At 34.1% G+C, this 9,600-nt stretch overlaps 1 long non-coding RNA gene across 1 annotated transcript; it reads left to right on the top strand.

Annotated features, from left to right (window-relative positions):
• Positions 1 to 3,198: 3,198 nt before the first annotated feature.
• Positions 3,199 to 4,702, top strand: LOC141533031 (uncharacterized). The gene is made up of 2 exons (XR_012480165.1): positions 3,199 to 4,369; positions 4,461 to 4,702. It is a non-coding gene; the product is annotated as an uncharacterized LOC141533031 (long non-coding RNA).
• Positions 4,703 to 9,600: the final 4,898 nt, after the last annotated feature.

Genomic DNA, 9,600 nt, shown 5'->3' with positions numbered 1-9,600 from the left:
TTTTCGAGTTATTTCTTTAGTTTTAGTTACCTATTTTGATTTAATTGAGTTTTTGTTTTGGCTTTTATTTTGTTTGTATATTTGGCAATCCCCGTTTATGACCCTGGACCTCGGCGAGCTTCAGATTCGAGCAACAGGGGTGTTAGTGTCGCAGTATTCGTTTCATTGGGATTTAGTTAATTTAAAAACACTCAAAAATTACCCGTTACAAAGCAATGCTGTCATCAAAGGCTGCCTGGAACGCTGCAAACACGTTTGTAACAGAAGTCCTTATAGACTTGCGTTCCATCGAAAGAAAAAGAGCAAATGACAACAACTAGAAGAAAGGTAAAATAATAATTTAGTTACCAGAAGGAAAAGCAGTCGCTATATCCTCCCCCCACGAAGTAATGCCTAACGGCGGTTTCCATGAGGGATTAGAGGAAAGAGGAAAGGGATTCAGGGTTTAGTGGATAGGGGCGCTAGCATCGAGTTTTAGTATGACGCTGCATCGAGTCGCCACATATCCGGGCTAAACAACTACGCCTAGAATCCGAAAAAGATTCCTCCCCTAATGGGAAAAAAAAAAAAAAAAAAAAACACACACACACACACACCATCGTAGAAATAGTCAGGGAAGATTTCTAAGGCCTCAAAACGTCGAGATCTGATGAAAACTCGATTTTCGAATAACGGGGTAAAACCATTAACTTCACGAATTTCAAAAAACATCAGTGTTCTTGGCGGAAAGTTGAAAAGAACCAATTTTATAGCGATCTAATGTTTGTTATAATAGAACTGCACCATTATCGCGAAGAGAGTCATTGCTTGTAATGGAATATGGAACAGTAGATGTTTAAGAACGCGGTTATTCGATGCTTAAAGTCACGAAATGCAAAGCTACTAGCCGCAGACAATAAATCTTTACAGACCCAGACGAATACTCGGAGCCACGGACAAGAGATGCTTGGAGACCCGAACTAATGCTTGGATCCGCGGACGATAGATGCTTACAGACCCGGTCATTAATGCTTAGGGCAACGGAATTAAATGCCTACAACGGATAAATGCTTACAGACCCAGACTAATGTTTGGAGCCACGGAAAAACAGATCCAAATTTAAATGCTTAGAGCCGCGGACGTGAGATGCTTGCAAACCCGGACTAATGTTTGGAGCCACGGACAAGCAATGCTTGCAGACCCGGACTAATGTTTGGAGCCACGGACAGGCGATGCTTACAGACCCGGACTGATACTTGGAGCCACGAACTGATACTTGGAGCGACGGACAAGAGATACTTGCAGACCCGGACTAATGTTTAGAGCCACGGACAAGAGATGCTTGCAGACCCGGACTAATGTTTGGAGCCACGGACAAGCAATGCTTGCAGACCCGGACTAATGCTTGGATCCACGGACGATAGATGCTTACAGACCCGGACTAATGCTTGGAGCCACGGACATGAGATGCTTGCAGACCCGGACTAATGTTTGGAGCCACGGAAAAGCAATGCTTGCAGACCCGGACTAATGCTTAGATCCACGGACAATAGATGCTTGCAGACCCGGACTAATGCTTGGAGCCACGGACGATAGATGCTTACAGACCCGGACTAATGCTTGGAGCCACGGACAAGCAATGCTTGCAGACCCGAACATTTACGCTTAGGTCCACGGAATTAAATGCTTACAGATCCGGATTTAAATGCTTGGAGCCACGGACGATAGATGTTTACAGACCCGGACTTTAGTGCTTAGTGCCACGGAATTTAATTCTTGAAGTTAAAATACCCGATTTGAATTAAAAATCCATTCACTCAATCCATTCCCGGACTCAGTGTTAGAGTCACGGATTTTCCGTGGATGGTGTCAATAGACACTTCGATCAATCAAAATAACTTCAAAAATGTCGGGAAATTATGTCGTTGTAATTGCTTTATATCACCATTTTATAGCCATATGATTTATTATTCCAGTTAATTCAAAGAATCAATCCTGTTGAATCAATTATAAATAATTTATATTCATAGACAGATCACAAATTATTATTAATTCATTGAATTTTTTAAGGCAGAAATAATATACAACTAAAGTTCCAAGTGACATGTGGCAGGTTTCAGGACTCAAATATGTTTTTGTTGTCATTACGGCCATAAATTTTCTGAAAATTCAGTCTCCACAGTATAAAAACTAGCAACACACGCATGGTATTAAATATTTTAAAAAATTATCACATAAATTCTTTTCTATCAGCGCTATTTTTTCATAATTCACCGTATCTCAAAATTTGATGAAATGGTAGTTATCAAAACATTAACAAATTTGTTCTTAGCTAGTTTGATTATTTTGATGAGACACCTTAAAAGTAGACTTTTTTTTATACAAGCATCATATACATCAATATTCTGATCAAAACTTGAATGAAAAAGCTTTCAGCTTTTTGCAATTATTTATTGTATATAACGGCACGGCAAACTTTGATAAAAAGATGTCAAGTTGATTTTTCATTATTATAATTTAAAATGAAATAATATATTCCACAATGATTTTTCAACAACATTAAACATTAAACACAATTGAAAAAGTGGTTTCATTACAAACTGTAATTTATTTTGAAAAATAACTGACAAAATATTTAAATTTATACGAAAATATACTGAAAATTTTTTTATTTCCACGGTCGAGACTTTAAGTTATAATTTCAATTTTAATCAATTTGTTACGTATAAATATTTGATTAATTAATCAAATCATTTATAAAGTTCCATAAATAAACATTAATAAAACTAACCTTAAAAAAAAGAATTCTTATTATTATTTTATTTCAATGTCTGTTATCAATTAAAATCTATCTTATCGATGAGTAGTCAAGATAAGTGTTACAGCGCTAAAGTGAGAGTAATGTCAATTAAGTAACTTGTAACAGGGTAAATTACCCTAAATCGATAAGTCGCCAGAGATCGATAATTATTCGACTCAGCACTGGCGCGCCCCGATCTTCGGAGTTTTCCGTTTAGTAATTAAGAGAAAGGGGGGGGGGGGTGGATTGGGTAAGTGCTCGGGAGTCGGAGAGTGACAAAATCAGAAGAGGTTTGATAGTCAGCCGCACCGGTCACTACTCAACAAAGCAGCAGGTAATTAATTTTTCGCACGTGAATTTTCGGAACGCTGCGATGATTTTTTAAGATTGTCTTTCCAATCTTTTAGACAAGGTTTCTAACGTTAGTTCTGTTACAGGAAAAAACTGAACTTAGAGTGAGGACAATTCCCCGGAGTGAAAAAGAATCTAACAACCGGTACCTGGAGGACTCATTACGGTAGGCAGACATCGTGGACGTAGTCAGACAAAAACCCAGGTACATTATTTCATTCCGTGGGTGGAAAATAGACCGCGGTTTGTACTCGGTCTATCATTCCTCTTCTTTTCTTAAATTTTATTCAATAATTAAATCGTAGAACATTTGCTAGTTTTTGGATTGAGTGATTTTCATGGGGGTTTATACCCGAGGATCACTTGATCGACCTTGCGGGGGAAATTTTTAATATCTAAAAGTTTTCAATCAATTAACTAACATCTAAGAAAATTTATTTAATTAATTTTTCAATAATTAACTGAGTAAAATTGATTGATTTTTGTCATTGAGAAAAATAGACAAATTTTTATTCGTGGAATTTTCGTCAAGCGTCAGTTGTGTGTCGCATAAATTCCAATACCCAAGGTCAAGCAAAGACTTGACTAGCGAATGTTCTAGCAATTGAATTGACTATTTCGACTCGTGTCGAATTTTTATAATTTATAAGACGAGTAGAACGCTAGTGATAATGTTTTATATTAAGAATTAATTATTAAGAATTCTATATTGAGAATTAATTATCGAGGATAATATAGAGTGGAAAATTATTAAGAATATTATATTAGGAATTATTTATTGAGAATATTATATTATAAAACTATTCCGTCAAGTGTGAATTTAATAATTTTGGGATTAAGTCCGTGAATTAATTAAATTAATTTTACTCTAAATTGATAATTATCGGCATGGACATTAAGTCCAAGTAATCAGTGATATTGAGTCAAGGTCAACACGAAAAAAAAAGTTTAGTAAGAAATTGGTCATGATATAGGAATTTTCGTTTCACCGATAGCCAATGATTGAATAAAATAAAAATAAATTGTAATTAATTTAAAATCATTTTTAATTTAAAAATATAATTAATTAAGCGAAGTGTGGGTTATGTGTGTGAAGAATTGTATGGGTTATGCGTGATAGAGAGTGTTAATAGTGTTAAATGCGGTAGTCCTGTGGACTTAGTTTTAAGTAAAAAGTGCGTAAAGTGTGGAGTTAGTTTTGGTCGTCCGGTGGACGTTAAATTTTAAGCTTAGTTTTAGGTAAGGTGTGGGAGACCGTTCGTTAGAAAAAGCCCAGTAGTTTTAAGCAGGTGTGGGAGACCGTTCGTTCAAAAAAGCCCATTAGTTTTAGGTCAGGTGTGGGAGACCGTTCGTTAAGAAAAGCCCATCTAGTTTTAAGCAGGTGTGGGAGACCGTTCGTTCAAAAAAGCCCGTCTAGTCATCGTATCGTCAATTGGAGGTTCGTTTGTAAATATCGTTTATTTCGCAGTTATTCTCCGCTTCGTTAGATTATAAGTGTGTGTGTGAGCGCTTAAAATTGTTAAGTTTGTTAAATTTTTATTGTTAATAAAACTGATCAGATTGCTAATTAAATTTTTATTATTTAACAGCACCTTCCTCCACTCTCTCTACCCTAAGGTAAGTTTTCTCAGCTCTGGACCGGTTCCAGGAACCGTGATTAATAATCCTGGTGGCGCCCTGATAATTTTTATTGTTATTAGTTTTGTTAGTTAATTTTGAAATTGATTAGGGGCTAACCTGAACAGGTAAAACTGTTACAAACTTTTGAAATGTTGACGTTAACATGAGGAAGCGTATGTACAGAAATGTCCTTATGTAAAATTATTGAAAAAAATTGTCCTAAATCTTTCGATCGTTATTAAATCCACACATATTGAATATATTATAAACTGTTTTGCTGAATATAAATATAGTTATCAAATAATAATCGTTCATCGCATTTTAATCTATTCAATATAACCTAAAAATGAATATGGCAGATTTCAGGACAGTTAAATATTTAATTATCAAAGCTTGAAGAATATTCTGTCAAATTTTCACTGTCAGAACTAATAACTGTAGAGTCATATGTATTAGAAATATAACAATCCATTGAAATTTTTCGTGTAACTTTACTTGATTTGACTATAGAGATCGATCGTTGATATTCTGTATTATGTCAACATTTTGACATTTGTACACAGATAATAGCTGTCACGAATCTTTCATAGCTATGCATCATTTGTAAACAGACAATTAGATGATTGTGAATTATAACTTCACTGTCCATCGATCAATTTCTAAGTTCGATAAGCAAATATATTTGTCGTTGTTATTTAAGGAGCTCACAAATTAAAAAAGCCTGTTAAACTTTTATAACAAGCATTCGATAGCTGTCAACTTTCTTAAAATTTTTGTAACGTTATCAAACAAAAGTAAAAATAATATTTCATCAATTATTGAGATCATATATTGATAGTCATGTTTATTAATAAGTGATAATTAATAATCAGAATAATTCACTATTTAATGTACAGTTAATCTATCAAGCTATTTTCATTAGTCTCTTAGTAGGTTTCAGGACATAATTTGTTATAAATTTTATATAATTATAAAACACACATCTGTTCTATTTAATGAACTTTTCATATCAAGCTATCATTATTAATTAATTTAAAATCGTATAGCAACCATCAATCTTTAAATTTATGAAATAAACTGTAAAAGATATTTAAATAGTAACCTATGCTAAGAATATTTGAAACATCAATATTTGATGTTTATATCTACGTTTAACAATCTCGAATAACAAATAATTTTAACTATCAACTAAAACTATGTATTTATAGTCATGATAATTATTCAACTAGTCTTCTTTAATATAATTTTTAAATCTTTCAATGGAAAAAAGAAAGGTTAAGTTTCTTATAATGTTTGGTGGATTTCAGGACTATCTGTGTATAATCAACTTAGAAATTTTAAGAAAATAATTAAAAAATTAAACGTGATATTAGCTTATAACAATTTTATGATAATAAAACTGTTAAATTAAAATGATTTGAAAATTAGCAAATACAAAACAATCGATACATAACAATTCATTATGAAACCAAACTCCACTTTGCAAGTTTGATTTTAAAACTTTTAATTCTATTGAGATGTTGATCAATTTCATAAATAGATAGCTGTTAAGGCATTCTCTCAAAAATTGGTTATTCAAACTAGTTTAATTGTAAATATATGATTTATTTCAAGTATCAAATATTAATCAAAATAACTTTAAAAATATCGGGAAATTATGTCGTTGTAACTGCTTTATATCACAATTTTATAAACTATAATGGGTTTTTCTTCACGGGCTGGTGTCGACAGCACCGGGGAGTTCCACCTAAATGTTGGCTTACCTGGTTCGTGACTTGTTGGGCGCCAGGAACTCGACGTTCCACGGTTCGGATGCAGCAATTGATCGTCGTCGGGCGGCAGGTCAACGTCGAAGAGATTTTAGAGTTCGTAGAGCGAATCCGAAATCGATGCGGAATAGTTTTGTCGAATAGAATAATAATAAAAAAATTGAGACAAACAAAAAAACAATCTGAATACGATCGAACTTAATAATAATGAGTTATTATTTATTCGGTTAACAATCAAAATGTCGAATTAAGGAAAATACATGACTTCGCTTTATGATCGCCACAACAAATAAAAAAATTAACAAACAAAAAAATAATCGTTTCACTTATCATATCTTAACAACAAATTTCGAATTTCTCAACGAAAACAAATTAAATGTCGCAGCTTCGTATTAACGAATTCAAAAATTAACAAATTAAAATGTTCTAGGCCGCGTTTATTTTCCTAACAGCAAAAAAAATTCGACCTCATCAATATAGTTAATTATCGTCACTTTCTTCGTAACAAATAAATTTGAGTTTTCAAAAATTTACAAAAATATAATTGTCGTAGCCTTTCTTTCGTAATAACAAATTTTTAAATAAAAAAAAATCAACAACAAAAAAAAATGTACTGTTTCGTATTTCTTCCCTTACAACCAATTTCGCATTTATCAATAGCATCGATTTGTCGTATACTGGTTCGATGATACAAGCGATCGATCAATTATCCGTCGGGGCGGGTAAGTGAACCGTCGGTAACTGTTGTTACCCGGCGGGCAATATACGGGACAAAGCTCGAGGTATGGTTCCTAGTTTCGCTCGCAGATGGCCCCTGCTTCGAGCCAATTTTATTCAGCATGCAATCTCAAAACTTGGTCAATTAAATTGACACAGCACACAACATTCCTCACAACGGATTAACATAATCTTTGGCACCGAATACCTGGCTGACGTCACAAAACGGAATTGCGTCTCAAATGTGCGCAATTACACCAAATTTCTCAATAACTAAATAAAATCAATAATTAACTGTAATTCGAATCGAATTAACACGGCCTCGATGAAGTCAACCAGGTGTATCAATAACTGCGACCGCACTTACCCCAGTTCAATAGACTTCTCGGTGAAGGTGTGACTCCAGGCAGAAGGTGACGGCGGGCTGACGGCGGCTGAAGATTCTCGGCGATGGCGTCTCGGAAATTCCCGGGTTGGAAAAGGACCAAAACGTACGTTGAATTCTCGACCTTTGTCGATTGACAAAAAAATAACTCCCGAGAGAAGTTCTAACCTCGGTTCGATCGGCTCACAAATAAAACAAACTCGTACAATTAATTAATTCGCCAAGGAGCGGCTGAATTATCGTAGAAAACTTATTAAGACAATCGGTTAATTTATTCGTAGCGGGACAAACAAAAAAAAAATTAATAGGTTCAACAATCGTGTCGGTGGCCGGCTCAGAATTGCCCGATTTTTCTTTTTTCTTTTCAGCAGCATGTCGTTTTTCGCTAGCACAGCTACCACGCTGTGCGTCCAATCAGCAGTCGTTGGATAAATTTCCATCGTCGATGGTTGGTCGATACTCAATTTAGTACTCCTTCCGGTGTTCAGGTGGAGCCCTGGTGTGCTCCCGGTGATTCACGTCCTGCCATTGGTCAATTCCGATGCCGGGTTTCCCTCGTCGATCGTTGTTACTTCCAGAGGTCTCCCGGGTCGTTGGTTGCGAACTGAACTGAGGGTTCGCCCGGTCGCGTGTCTCACTCTCTCTCTCTCTCTCACACTCTCTTAATTACCTAGTAACTTGCCTAGTAAATTACGTTATAATTTGGCGCGGTTCGGCTTATTATTACCTCGAGCTTCGCATTCTGGCCGGCAACTCTTGGGCGACACAGGCGCGTCGAATCTCCGCCTTCCATCAGCTTGACCAACTAAACTAAATAATACTTGAAACGAAGGAAGAAAAAAGAAAGAAACACATCTAATGTGAAATTGTTAGTGGGGAAAATTTCCCACGTCACAAAACATATGATTCATTTCAGTTAATTCCAAGAATCAATTTCGTTAAATCAATGATAAATAATTCATATTCATAGACTGATCACAAATTTTTATTAATGTATTGAATTTGTTAAGCCACACATAATATACACCTGAAGTTCCATGTGATATGTGGCAGGTTTCAGGAGTTCAAAATATTTTTGCTGTCATTAGAGCTATAAATTTTCTAAAAATTTAGTCTACAGCTTAAAAACTAGAAACACACATGTGGTATCAAATGTTTCAGAAAACTATCACATAAATTTTTTTAATTTAACGTATCTCAAAATTTTGAGACACCTTAAAAAAATAAATTTTTTTACACAAGCTTCCTATATGTAAATATTACAATCAAGACTTGAATGAAAAAGCTATTTGCTCCCTGCTATTATTTATTGTATTATTTATTTATTGTATATAACAACACTGCAAACTTTGATCAAAAGATATGTCAAGTTGTTTTTTTATTATTATCATCTGGAGTAAGATAATATATTTCACAATGATTTTTTGAAAACATGATACATTATACGCAATTGAAAAAAATTGTTTTATTTCAACATTACAAACTGTAATTTTTTTCAAAAAATTTTTAGATAAGATATTCAATTTCACACGAAAATATACTGAAAATTTTTTTATGTCCGCAGCCGAGACTTTAAATTGTAATTTTAATTTTAATAAATTTAATTGTAACAATTTTTCCACGTATCAATATTTGATTAAGTCATTTGAAAAGTGACATAAATAAAAATTAATAAATCTAACCTCAAAAAAAATTTTATTATTATTATTATTATTTTATTCCAATATCTGTTATCAATTAAAATCTATCTTATCGGCAAGTGGTTCAGATGAGTTACAGCGCTATAGTGAGAGTAATGTCAAGTAACTTTAGAATTGTTTACGTTAATATGAGGAAGCGTACAGGAACGTTACCCGTGTCAAGTTATTAAGAAAAAATTGTTCTAGATTTTTCGTTCATTAAAACCACACATGCACACACATACTGGATAAATTATAAACTGTAAGCGTCTCTGTCGCCATTTTTGTACTCGGCAATAA

This window comes from Cotesia typhae, unplaced genomic scaffold (genome assembly GCF_013202065.1).
Source record: "Cotesia typhae breed Kobodo isofemale line unplaced genomic scaffold, CoteBio_Ctyphae contig_81, whole genome shotgun sequence".
Classification (NCBI taxonomy): domain Eukaryota; kingdom Metazoa; phylum Arthropoda; class Insecta; order Hymenoptera; family Braconidae; genus Cotesia; species Cotesia typhae.
Note: the sequence above shows the minus strand (reverse complement) of the source record. Positions and strands in the feature narration are given on the sequence as shown.